The sequence below is a fragment of the Hermetia illucens genome, chromosome 1 (genome assembly GCF_905115235.1).
Source record: "Hermetia illucens chromosome 1, iHerIll2.2.curated.20191125, whole genome shotgun sequence".
Lineage (NCBI taxonomy): Eukaryota > Metazoa > Arthropoda > Insecta > Diptera > Stratiomyidae > Hermetia > Hermetia illucens.
The window spans coordinates 156,117,496-156,130,903 of NC_051849.1; positions in this window are offsets into that span (position 1 = coordinate 156,117,496).

Sequence of the window (13,408 nt, forward strand, 5' to 3'; positions counted from 1 at the left end):
CCTCATCTCTGGAAGGCAATGACCATTCAGTTTCCTCCTTTTTGTAAATAATACCATTGTGGTTTTATTTAAATTTACTGAAAGCTCATGCCTGAGATACCAACTGTCAATCAAATCAACGGCGTGTTGTGCCACGTCATCCGCATAAGCTTGAAAGTGAGTGAGTAGTGAGTTGATCAGCATACTCCACAGAAGTGGCGATAATAAACCTCTTTGAAGGCAGTCTTTCCCCGCTTCCGTAGTTAGGTAGCGATCAACATCCACTTCAGCACACAGCAATCTCTGCGTTAACATAGCGTAGATCCACTTTATTAGAGTTTCGTCAATACCATGATCTGTTGCGGCATCACAGAACTTTTGGAAGGGCGCATAGTCAAAAGCCCCTTCAATGTCCACGAAGACCCCCCTCGCGTACTCACCTTTCATAGTTGCATCCTCTATTTTTAAAATAATGAAGAGCAGACTCACAAAACTCTCCACGTTGGTAAGCATGTTGGTTTTTATTCAGTGGGTGCGACCTTAGCGACTTCTCGCGAATGTGACGCTCTACCAGTCTCTCCAGACATTTTAGCGAAAATGATGTTAAACTGATTTGCCTGAAGTTCTTTGGATTTGAATAGTCATTTTTCCCAGGCTTTGGTATGGAGACTACCTTCATCTTTTGCCAAGAGGAAGGCACGTAGTCCAGAGCAAGACATCCTCGAAAAATATTCCTTTGAAGTTGCTCTAAGTGCTCTATATCCTCCTTTAGCATCGTTGGCCCGTTAGACCAGTTGTGTCCACATTACCAGTTTGCCTTTCTTCCGTTTTTCCGGGTGCAGGCGGAGGAGAAGGCTCTAACTGGCAAGCCTGTAGCCCCTTCTCCTTTGCGGTTAAAGTTCTTCCTTCTGCCGAGTCCTTCTCCCTCGTATTTTAGAAGATTTCCAGTTCCAGTTCCTCTCATTAAGAGAGTTGCTGTAATATCCTTTTCCGCTGACCGTGCCGTAGACCGGGTGTAGATTTTCCATTGAAATGGAGAGCCTATCTTCCACAGATTTCTCCGTAGGGGAACATGAATTAGGTGCAGCCTCCAAAATTCGTGCCTCGGCCACGACCTGATTTCTCAACGGTGCGGGTGGATTCAAAGTTTGTGAATTCTTATCACTTGGAGAGTTACAATCATTTGTTTCCTTCTTTATGTGTTTTTGAACACCCTTAGTGCTTGTCGCAAGGGACGATTAAAAGAAATAGAAATTTGTGGGTTAGCAACTTACAAATTTTGAAATTTTATTGTTACCAAAATGTTAGCAACATCTCGGATAGCGACTGACCTTACTATTACGCCCTTTAGCTACCCAAAAAGGTTAACGATGGATTTCTGAAATGTATGCACGCTCCTACACAACCAACCAACGGTAGGAAGGATCCTAAGAATGCAAGCAAGCATGATACTACGGAGCTTGGTGGAAATTCCACTGTTACTAATGGAGTTATTTACTACTACTACTATAACTTTTGCTTCTTTTATGTAAATTAACTGCAACTCAAAACACTGAATATTAATATCATTCTAAAGTGAGTAGCCTAACATGCTAAATCTATATATATGCATATATAAGAAATACACAAAACCTTTTATACATGAAGCGTCTTTCGTGGTACAAAAATAAATGGAAAATCAGATTGGCCCACCCTAACTTGAAACACACGCCTAGTTGAAAAACGCAGGAAGGTATTTAATAGTATTCTGATTCAACCAAAAATGAACAAGGTGATATCATGAACTTAAGTGGCTTAAGATATTCAACAGCAGAGCAGAAATGCCACTTTATTAACTAGGGCCTTTCTATTAAATTGGGGGGAGACTCATAACCACGAGAGTGTTAAATGCGGAAGAAGAGTTGAAGTAACTATTGTATTTTGGACAAGCCTATTATAGTTGGAATATTCTAAAACTTTCCTGGGAACACATGCACTAAGTCCTTGTGGTATTGTTTAACCTTGCCAAGTGTCTTGTCGAAGAGATGCTGAGGAGTACTGACAGGGGGAGTCGTGTAGCCCATTACGTTCGGGCCCTTCTCATTGCTAAGAAGATAGAGCTCGGCCGGTGGATGAGCCGGATGGCAGGGGGTTCCTTGAACTGACAGTTCCCTTCTCCTCTTCCCTCCCGTTGGTGAAAGGAATTCCCTGATTTGAAGGCTACGCAAGGCGGGAGAGTTCGGGAACTAGCCCGAAGTAATGTGACAAACGGTTCCAGGCTAGCTATCTCTAGCTCTAGCTACCACCAAAAAAAGTGTCTTAGTATCATAGTCACAGTCACAGATCACTTTAGGCTGAATTGTTCTCTATTGAAACTAAGGAACTCCAACGAATTCATTTGCAAATGTTGTGCGGATGGGAACCTCTATATACATCTTGGGGCGATGTCCAGCGTAAGCAAATAAATAATCTTTCAAGTAAAACTGTGAAGTAATTAATGGGATCTCCGAAACGAGACGAAAGACAGTTTTCCCATATTTCTCCAGAATGTTAGACAGAAGAGCAAAGAAGTGATATGGACCTGCAGTTCTCAGCCTACTTGGACTTGTCTGGCAAATTACCTTCAGATAAACTTATCTTAAAATGGGGAAGAGAAATATGTTATTTGCATTTCTTTAAAAAAATTAGGAAGACCGTCAGCACCAGAATTACTCAGTTAGAACATCGCCTTTCTTAGTAGATGAAAATCTGAAAAGCTTTAACCCGGGGCATCACACATCTTAGATTAAAACTGGACAGAAAACCCTGGAGGCATCTTATTTTCATCTGAAATTGATCCGTCTAACCCCGAAACATTTCCGTTATTTCACACCAAGTAAAAATAGTAGAAAGATGTGGAGCCTTACACAGGGATCAGAAGTCGAGAACAGTCCCTGAACCTTATGCGTACGAAATCAACAACTTCTTGGTAGACCACTACTCGCAGTCCTTTACCCAGCAACAATTGAAACTGTTTTTGCCGTCCGTGGTCGAGCAAATACTCTACTTCTCATAATCGACACAGAGGCAGAAATCAATTCGTTCTTCTCGACAGCACCAATTATCCCAGAATCAAAAGAACGCATTACGACAGCAAAAGTGGACCCATCAAAGAAAATTATATTGACAAGATTAATAACATCAACAATACACAAGAAAGGATGATAATCAAGGAGCTTAGAGAGAAGTCCGTTTACTCCATTAAAGCGGACAAAGGAAATGCACAAATCACATTGGATAAAGAGGACTACTAAAACAGGATCTTGACAATCTCGGGAATGTACTTTACAGAAGACTCAGGACTGATCTTCTAACACAACTCGTAAGACAGATGGAGCTGTTTATAACAAAACAGTTTAAGACTAAGACTAATTCAGCGAGCTTTCCAAGCCTTTAAAATTAATAAGAGAAATCTAGAAAAACGAAGTGTGGGTGTCCTCTGACATTAAAGCTTTCTTCCGGTCAAAGAAGTGACCGCTCTAGTAGAAGAATGGCTACACCAATAAAAACAAGGTCCTCGAGCCCCGATGGGAATCACTTCTTCACATTCATCAGCGAGATGTTCATGGCTAACCTGAAAACGAAATTAATTTCGGCCGGTCCGATGACAAGGTTTTGGAAGGGATATGTGGATAGCATCTGCACAATCATCGGAAAAGACGAAGTCAAAGGCACGCTTGACCTCCTCAATGGACTGCATCTCAATATCGCTTGTTTCCTAGAGAAGGAAACAAGGTCAATTATCATTTTTCATAGAAGTTAGAGGGTGGGGTTCTGGAGAGGTAATCTTTCCCTTCCACTGACGGAAATTTGAGTTTGTACTCTGGAAAGCCGTGACTGCTACGCGAATCTGAAGTCGGGTTACATCTGAGCCGTCCGCAAGGCACGCTCTTTTGATTTGGGACCGGTTTCTGACAGAATCCTAGCTGCAAAATTACAGTTTAGATGAAGTAAGATCACACTTATACAGCACTATGCACTAACGAGGACTTCCTACAAAGTGGAGAAGGATGCTTTCTACGAGCCATTATACGCACTTTGGGAGAGGCTTTCTAAATGTGATATTGTGATCGGGATGAGTGATCTGAATGCGATGGAAATGGTTTTGGCACCCGTAACGATAACGGTGACAGGTTTTTTGATTTCTATAACTTTTATCGCCTAGTCGTTGGTCACACATTGCTCAAGCAAAAAGCCTGCGGTAAAGTCAGTTGAGCTTCAACTGGCCGACATCCTATGATCAATCAGATTCATCACTTTGCGAACAGTAGTCGATTTAGGAGGTGTCTTCTGAATATACGTAACAAGAGAAGCGCTGATATCGGCCTCGGAAAGAATGACTATCTGATGGTCGCTTACGTTCGCTTGTGAGTTGCATCAACCACTTTTTGTACGGTTGGAGAGTTCGGACCCTCCAAGCTTAGTATCGATTACCTGTATGACCCAGTTGTAGCTCGATAGGGGGGAAGCTATCTTGCTGATCGGACTGCGGAATTATAGAAGCGAATCGATGAACAGAAGGGTTTGAACGCTCTATTGACTGCTGCAATAATTTCAGAAGTATAATGAAACAATTTGCATTCCAATGGTCCTGTAAAGGGCGTTAACAGCCAACTCCTCATCCACGACGACGAGCAACTGAACAGATAGAAAGAACACTTCACCACAGTTCTTAATCGTATTGCATTTGGAGAAGTTTTTCACCTTGTACCATAGACAAAATGGCTAGCCACCGTAAAATGCGTACACCGAACAAAAGAGACTTTTTTTTCGGGTGCTTAGGCTTTACATTTGAAGAAAGAAGCAATCAGAATCGGACAACACTAACCAATTAAAGTGTCGGATAGTTTATATATTTATTTCTCGTGGCGGCTGCACGAAATTTGATACCAATCGTCGCATGCAACTGTCTTAATACCAACATCAAATTTCCTCTTCTGTATGCTTGGATTGTGTCATTGGGATATTCCGTACTGATATATTATTATCTCAATGAGGAACCTCGCCGGCGTACGGGTCAGATACAATGGGCGCGTAGATAAAAAGCGGAAGTTGCATTGGATAGGTTACACATTGAGGGAGGACAACAACTTCGTTGCGGGTTATGCCATGCAATTATACTCCTAACCCAAGACGAGGAGGACTGCAAGCTTTTCGTAAATAGGCGAGGCAACGGGGAGGTGTCCTTGACGCGTTGATTATGACAACCATATATTGGATCCTTGAGCGAAACCTTAGCCTTAGCCGTTCAAGCGTGCAGGTCTCTGTTTTGTATCGTTGCACCCTGTATTATGGGATGTTGCATTACACGACTTTACATTCGAATGATAGGAAATACGTTAAAATGCCAGGAATTGCTCAATTTGACAATCTAAGCCCTCCTAGGTTAAGGGGTTGAATCGTTCTAGCGGAGAAGCGACTTCCCAGACGGAAAAAGGAACTTTGGGAGAACCGACAGGTCTGTGAACTCGAAAAGTGCAGGGAGCAACCGCACCAGGCGGGCAAGTTTTACCGGCAAGTCAGCAGGATGAAACCTTACACACCTCGATATTCATCCTGCCGAGTTTGAGGTCCCATCAACTGAAGACGACGGACAAATACTGCCACCACCAAGTATAGAAGAAACAGTCCGTGAAATTCATCAACTTAAAAATCGTAGGTCGTCAGGAGCCGATGGAATTACAGCCGAATTGGTTAAATATGGAGGCGACCAATTACACCAAGTGGTTCATCAACTTATGCTCAAGAGGTGGGATAGCGAATCAATGCCTGTCCACAGTCAAAGACGCATTATCTGCCTCATACATAAAAAGGGAGGTATCACACAGTACAGCAATTCTAGAGGTATCACGTTGCTGAGTATCTATAAGATATTCTCCACTATTTTGCTAGGCCGGATAGTCCCATATGGTCAGAACATCATTTGGCCCATACCAAAGAGGCTTCACTACAGGCAAATCAGCAACAGATCAGATTTTCTCTCTGCGGCAAGCGATGGACAAATTGTTGGAGTATGAGCATCAGTTGCACCATCTTTTTATCGACTTTAAACCGCCTATTATAGCACAGCCAGGGAAAAACTGTACACGGCCATGAGAGACTTCGGTATCCCGACGAAATTAATAAGAGTGACTAGGCTGACCCTGATCAATGTGTGTGGCCAGATAAAACCAGCAGGATCACTCTCAAGACCATTGGACATCAACAACGGTCTACGAAAACGGGATGCCCTGGCTTTCGTGATGCTGAGGTAAATGCAAGGGGTACGATCCCCTTTAAGTTCACCCAACGACTGGCCTATGCTCACGATATCACGTCATGGTTGTTGCGCCGTTGATGAAGATGGTCATTCTAAATATATATAGAAGCTGGTTAGCCTATGCTGCGCTTTGCTATGAGCTTTTAGGAAAAGTTGCCTTAACGGTATATGGGCCAGAAAAGTAGAAGAGGTTGAAGCGTATATCCGAGAATTAATAAGGTTGATATTGAGAAGTGCATATTAGGTTCACCCAGTAACTGTCAGTTACCACCACTTGAAAAATAATGTTATTTATTACAAAAATTAAATTAGAACTTTTCGCCAAAGCGGCTCTTCACAGTTACAACGTAATTTATAATAATTTCCTATTCATCTACGCCAACTTATTGTAATTGTAAAAAAATCAAATATAATGATCTTGTCCGATTAATATTCCGTTAGTCATATTAACAAACATTATACATTTATGTGTTTCTATTAAAAGCAATAGCGACAATGAAGACTTTGAAAAGAACATTCTTAGCGAAGCCCTGAAGGCAGTACCACTTGAGCCATTCAACTTGAAAATAGGAAGAGAATTGAATCCAGAGAGGTCAACATCTTTCCATTCAGCATTCTTGAGTGTGGACCAAGCTGGGTCTGTCCATCACTCACAAGAGTTGATCCCATATGGGTTCAAAGTGAACCATTCGTGGGTTAGTTGAATGCTTTTGTCATACCATCAAGATGTTGTCAACTTAATGAGATCGCCCGTCCATTTGTCTGTCCAGTGAAGGAGTTGCTCCGAGCGGTCATCAGAAATTGTAGTTGTTGGTCTGAGGAGCTATTTATTGCGTGTTAAAATTGTGGAGTTAGTTAACAGGCGACGATAAAGTTTGCCGCTAGTCTTTAGCCCACGCAATCATGCAACGAAGTGAATAATTCTCTATGATTACTTCAAATCGTCTTCAAATGCAATGGTGTGGCTGGGGTACCTCATTACAGTTCATGGCCTAAAGAAATTTTGATTACCACTAAATTATAGAAACGCCAGAATTATAAGTAGAGTGAAGCTAGATAGTCTTCATTATGAGATGTGTTTTTCAGTGCCATATTTTGAATTTTACCACTGAATGAAATATTTATATCTCAATTTAAATAAAACTCTGGCAAGTTTATCGGGAATTCCCAAGTTTCCGGATGAACTGGTTAATAGTCTATTCTTCCTCAAAGACTGTAGGAAACATTATTTGCTGGATCACCAGGTAATCCAGAAACGATAATGTGGATACCATGTGACACATGCACCAACTATCGCCATGGGTGCTGAAAAAGAGGCACAGTAACCCACGAGGTGATGTAAGAAAACATCAACGTTTTACTCTGGATTGTAACAGAATGGAATCTGATTCAATTATCATCAGAGAAGGAATACCTTACACTGAGCACGGTGTTGTAACCCTAAACTTGCCGCCGAGCTCCATGGAGATTATGATCAAATTATGATTAATCGCGACAAAAGTAAGCTCGGCTTTGTCATTGTTGCTCCGTTCGTGAAGTTATCTGTTGATGTTTTGTAATGGTTTGTAATGGTGATTGGAAATCGTGCGTGATGGAATTATGGGAAGAAAAGATGAGCAATGCAGCGACAATATGAACAGAATGACTGCATACTTCTGTAATGAGTGAAGCACGCCATCGGATTTATTAAATATTCAGGAAATGACTGAATTAGAAGAAGATTTTGAAGTTTTGAGTACAACAAAGCCTTATTTAGATTGATTTACTAGTCGCCTTTTTTGGTAGAATGGTTCACTATCGCTGGCACATGAGGTCACGAGAGACTCTTACTTACTAAAGTCATCTCCCAATTTTTTGTGGACTTTAGGAAACTGCTAGAATAGCATTATGTCATGAATGAAACCATAAAAATATTCCTGATACCCTTCCTGACGGCTAATGAATCGCGTTAAGTCAGTTGTCCAGACGCATATAGTAAGGCCGGGCTGACGACCCATAAAGGATTTCTTTGCCTTGGGGCTATATGCTCACATATATGGCTACATTTTCACAGGTGTGTAATTTTCGTGGCTTCTCATCCGCATCATTTCGCTCTCTTTATCCTGTGACGAGTGGATAAGAGGTTCACTTCCTTGTGTCCAGCATTTTTTGTTTCTCCTACTTATATACCTTCAACACCTCCATTGCGCTGCTTTCCATTTCTTATTTCTTCTCGCAGCATCCATTTATTATAAAAATATTAACTTTAATATGCTAATTTTTATTTCGAATTCTACTTACCGCTGTCGCTAGATACCGGCTCGAGGGCTGAGTCGGTGCTGGGCCATTGAATTGAGGAAGTGGGTTGGTTAAAATAAGTTGGTCGCACTTCATCTACTTTTTTATTGTGACCAGTTTTCGTGGAAGAAAAGTATCATGAAGAATAATAGTAAAAAATTTCAATTTTGAGCAACAGCAATAATACAGAGATTCGAAAATGCTAAACAGCCGGATAGAGGCTTACTCAGATAGATGGTACAGGTCAGTGCAACGGTGTGCTTTTTGGTACCAATAACACCCTTAGCAGGAAGTGATTCAATTGTATAGAAGAAAAGTGAAGTAGTTACGCATGCTAATTTAGATTTTTCTGAGTTTGGACATATCCTCATAACGGTGGGATTGCGCTCATATATGTATGTATATCTGCAAAAACCTCGAGTACAATGGACCACTACGGTCTGACACTCCCTCATCTCATACATTATGTAAACCAAATTAGAATTCAGTTTTTACTGAATATTTGGTAAAGTGATGATGCTACAGCATTCTGTTAAATTTTATTTTGAAATTGCGTCAATAAATAGAAATGGCTCGGTCGCTACGGTACGAATCAGAAATACGGAAAAGCTATAGGAACGAATATATAATAGAGGGAGCATCTACTGCGGCTGTGATCTGTCGTGGATCTTCCCTCTCGACCATGACAGTCCCGTTCGGAGTTTTGTTAAATTACAAGTGACGGACCGAAGAGTTCAAAGGAACCTTCCACAGTCTCAAGACAGGCTAGTAAAGAGGCAAGCCAGCACATCACGGTCAATTTAGCTAACTTTTTTAGGTTTCTGACAAACAAGTTAGAGCTACTAACTTGTTTGTCAACTCTGCCCACCCTGGATTGTCTTTTGATATCACTACAAGCTATGTACTGATGGCAGACACTTTTGATGCTATATTCTCAAGATATGACTGAGGGTCAACTGCAGATGAAGCATCTACAAATGATCTTCATAATCACCTGAAGAACGTTATCATTGATGCGGCCGCAAACATATGTGGCCCCGATCGTCAAAGAAAGTCGGAGCTAGCAATGAAGCGGAACGCTACACTTTCAAAGAACGCGGACACGGAAAGAGACCTACTTCGTTGACTGGAGAAGCGACTCCAGAGACAGAAAGGAAAGCCTAGGAGAACCAACACATAAGCAAACACGAGAAGTGCAGGGAGTAACCGCATCAGGCGGAAGTTTTACCAAGGGGTGTGGAGGGGTTGGAGGTCTGACGACGGACAAATCCTACTACCACTAAGTATGGAAGAAACAGTCCGTTCCATTCATCGGCTGAAATACTGTAAGTCGCCAACCGCATCAAGTGGTGTATATTCTTTACTATCTTGCTAGGCTGGCTACACCCATATGGAACATCATCGGCTCATACTAAAGGTAAATCAGCAACAGATTAGATTTTCTTTCTGCGGCAAGTGATAGAAAAACTGTTGGAATATGACTATCGGTTGCACCCTCTCTTCATCGAATTCAAGATCGTGTATGAAAGCATACTCAAGGTAAAACTGTACACTGATATAAGATAATAATATTTTAATGCAATTGGCACCATCTTCTTTAAATCTGTGTGACGATATAGGAGAACAACGAGATGTACAATCTACTATCATCCAGATCAAGCAGTTGGTGGCTTGAGCGAGAGCTTGAGCTGAACATTAAGGCTAGATGCAGTACATTATAGAGGTATCACGTTGCTGAGTACCATCTATAAGACATTCTCCTCTATTTTGCTAGGCAGGATAGCCATATATGCCCAGAACATCATTGGTCCATACCAAGGATGCTTCACTCCAGGGTAAATCAGCAACAGATCAGATTTTCTCTCTGAGAAAAGCGATGGAAAAACTGTTGGAATATGGCCATCAGTCGCACCATATTTTTATCAATTTTAAAGCTGCGTGTGATAGCATAGCCAAGGTAAAACTGTACACGGTCATGAGGAAATTCGGTATCCCAACGAAATTGATAAGACTGACTAGGCTGACTCTGACCAATGTGCGAGGTCAGATAAAAGCAGCAGGATTACTCTCGAGACCATTCGACATCAATAACGGTCTAAGACAAGGGGATGCCCTATTATGCATCCTCCTTAACCTGGCCCTGGAGAAAGTTATTCGCGATGCCGATGTAAATGCGAGGGGTAAGGTCCTCTTCAAGTCCACCCAACTATTGGCCTGCGCTGACAATATTGACATCATGGGAAGAACAACCCGATATGTACAGCCTACCTTCATCCAGATCGAGCAGGTGGCGCGAGATCTTGGGCTGCACATTAATGAAGGCAAGACGAAGTGCATGTTGGTAACGTCAGCATCAAAACAAAAACCGAAAGAACGAACAACATCGAATTGCACTGGTCAAACGAAACCAATGAAGATAGGAGACTACAAGTTTGAGATCGTTGAAAATTTCTCCCATCTAGGGTTGAAAATCACTATCGATATGCTATGACGATGAAATCCGCGCACGGTTGTTGGCTGCTAACGTAGCCTATTTCAGCTTACAAACGCTGTTCCGCTCGAAACGTCTCACTATAGCGTCAAAGCTCTTACTGTACAAGACCATGATTGTGCTAGTATTTATGTATTCCTCGGAGACTCGGAGGGTTCTTAGCAAAAAAAAAATGCGAACTCTTGGCCGCCTTCGAGAGAAGGACCCTCGGAAGAATTTTTGGCTCCTACATGAGGATAGACGATTCCGTAGCCTACATGACGACGAAATCTATGAGCGATACCATGACCGTCAGGTTGTGGATAAAATTCAACAGGTTACGGTGGGCGGGTTACATAATCCGCATGGATGAGGATGATCCAGCTTGGAAAGTCTATAAGGGCAATATCTATGGCAGAAAAAAAGACGAGGCAGACCCTGCCTGAGATGGAGCGATGGCGTAGGTAAGGATGCTAGACAGCTTTTAGGGATATCGAATTGGTGAACCTCGGTGCAAAACCGGGATGTCTGGAGTCAGGCCTAGACCGGATACCGGTTCTTACGCCGTTGATGATGATGATGAAGTACATGGTGGCAAAGTCGGTACCAAAAATGAAAGAACCAACAGCATCAAATAGCACTGATTAAATTACGACGAATAAATCCGCTTGTGGTTGTTGGCAAAAACCGACCCTATTTCAGCTTATTGTACAGGACAATTATATTATATATATTATATATGCAAGACAATTATAGTTCTGAGTGGTGGCCGACTGTAAAAGACAATGAACTATGTCTTGTGGTAATGGAGACGAAGATGTTGCGTTGGACTAGTGGTGTGACACGTTTTGATCACATCCGAAATAAGGATATCCGCGATCGATATGGGGTTGCACCGATCGTGGAAAAACTGCGAGAGAGGCGTATTCGATAAAATGGTCACGTAATTCGCGCCAACAAGCATTCACTTGGCAAGATTTGTCTGAACATCGAAGTTGATGGTAAGCGACCAAAAGGTCGGCCGAAACAACGGTGGCTAAAAGTCTGACGATTGCATTCTGATCAGGTATTTGATAGAGTCAAATGTCATAATCGATCACGATGAACCGACCCCGCTTGTAAACGGGTCAAAGAAGAAAAAGAAGGAGAAGACGATTATAACCGGCCGTCATAAATCTCTTGGAGATCTTGGTTTGTGGTCCCCTACGTGACAATGGACGATTCCGTAGCTTATATGATGATGAACGATTATAAGCTAAACCACGGCCGTCTGATTATGGGTAAAATCCGGCTCAATAATTTGCGGTGGCCGGGTCACTGAATCCGTATGAGTGTGGATGACACCGAAGAGCTTTTAGGGAATTTGTGGACCTCGGCAGAAAACTGGGATGTATGGAATTTCTTATTAAGGCATGCCTAGACCGGATGCCGGTTGGTACGCCGTTGATGATGATAATTGTAAATTAACGATTTGATCGTCAATTTTCGAATTTCCGTTCTCCGTCAGGTGATTGAAACTTCTTCAACTTTAAGTTCCACGAGTGCTACGCAAGCTTTTTCCGATAATGGTCTTATCTCCAAGTTCATTTTATTTACCAAGATTTTGCCATACTTGCAAAAAGGTTTATGGTCAGTATGCCTCTATCGATTATTATTCACAGAAGACTGAGGTTAGATATTTGTGGAAAAATATATGTTGCCCGGCATGCTTTTAGTCCGTTGTCTACTTTATAGCATATCAGCTTTTGCAAGAGGAATTGTTTGATGATATGCGCAAGTCATTTGGGAGCGATGATTCTCACATGGAAGATTATTATCACAGAGGAATTATCTGCCTCAATTGCGGACTTTGAAATTTGTTGATGCCATATTGATGCGCCGAATGCATCTTTCCGAATTGCTTGTCTCCCCCTTTTTCCGGATTTTCGTAGGTCTACTGTTGATTATCCGTTCGACCAACTTATTCATGGTTCTGAAAACACATTTAAGCAAATAAGGATAAGGATCGCCAGAGGCTTGCTTGGTTTTGAAATTAGTATCAGCTTCTACTTCTCTACTCTGCGGGGAAAACTCAGCCCTAACATGACGTAAATGCTTCAGTGATCAGTTTTGTATTGGCAACCACTTACAGAGCCTTATTCGGGATGCCTTCCAAGCCTGGCCTTTACTTCCAGTAATTTCGTGGCTTCAAGGTTTTTTTTTGGGAAAAAGCGCGCTTATAATCTACGACACACGGTCGTTTGTGTTTCTCCTCACTTCATGCACTTATTCATTGAGTTCCCCCCAGCCTCTGTCTCATCTATCTTCTATGTACCATCGCTACGTTGATAAGTAGGTGTGTACACTTTACCTGTAGTGTCGCCCGCTAGCCTTTTCCATCACAACCTGTAAATTTATTTTCATTT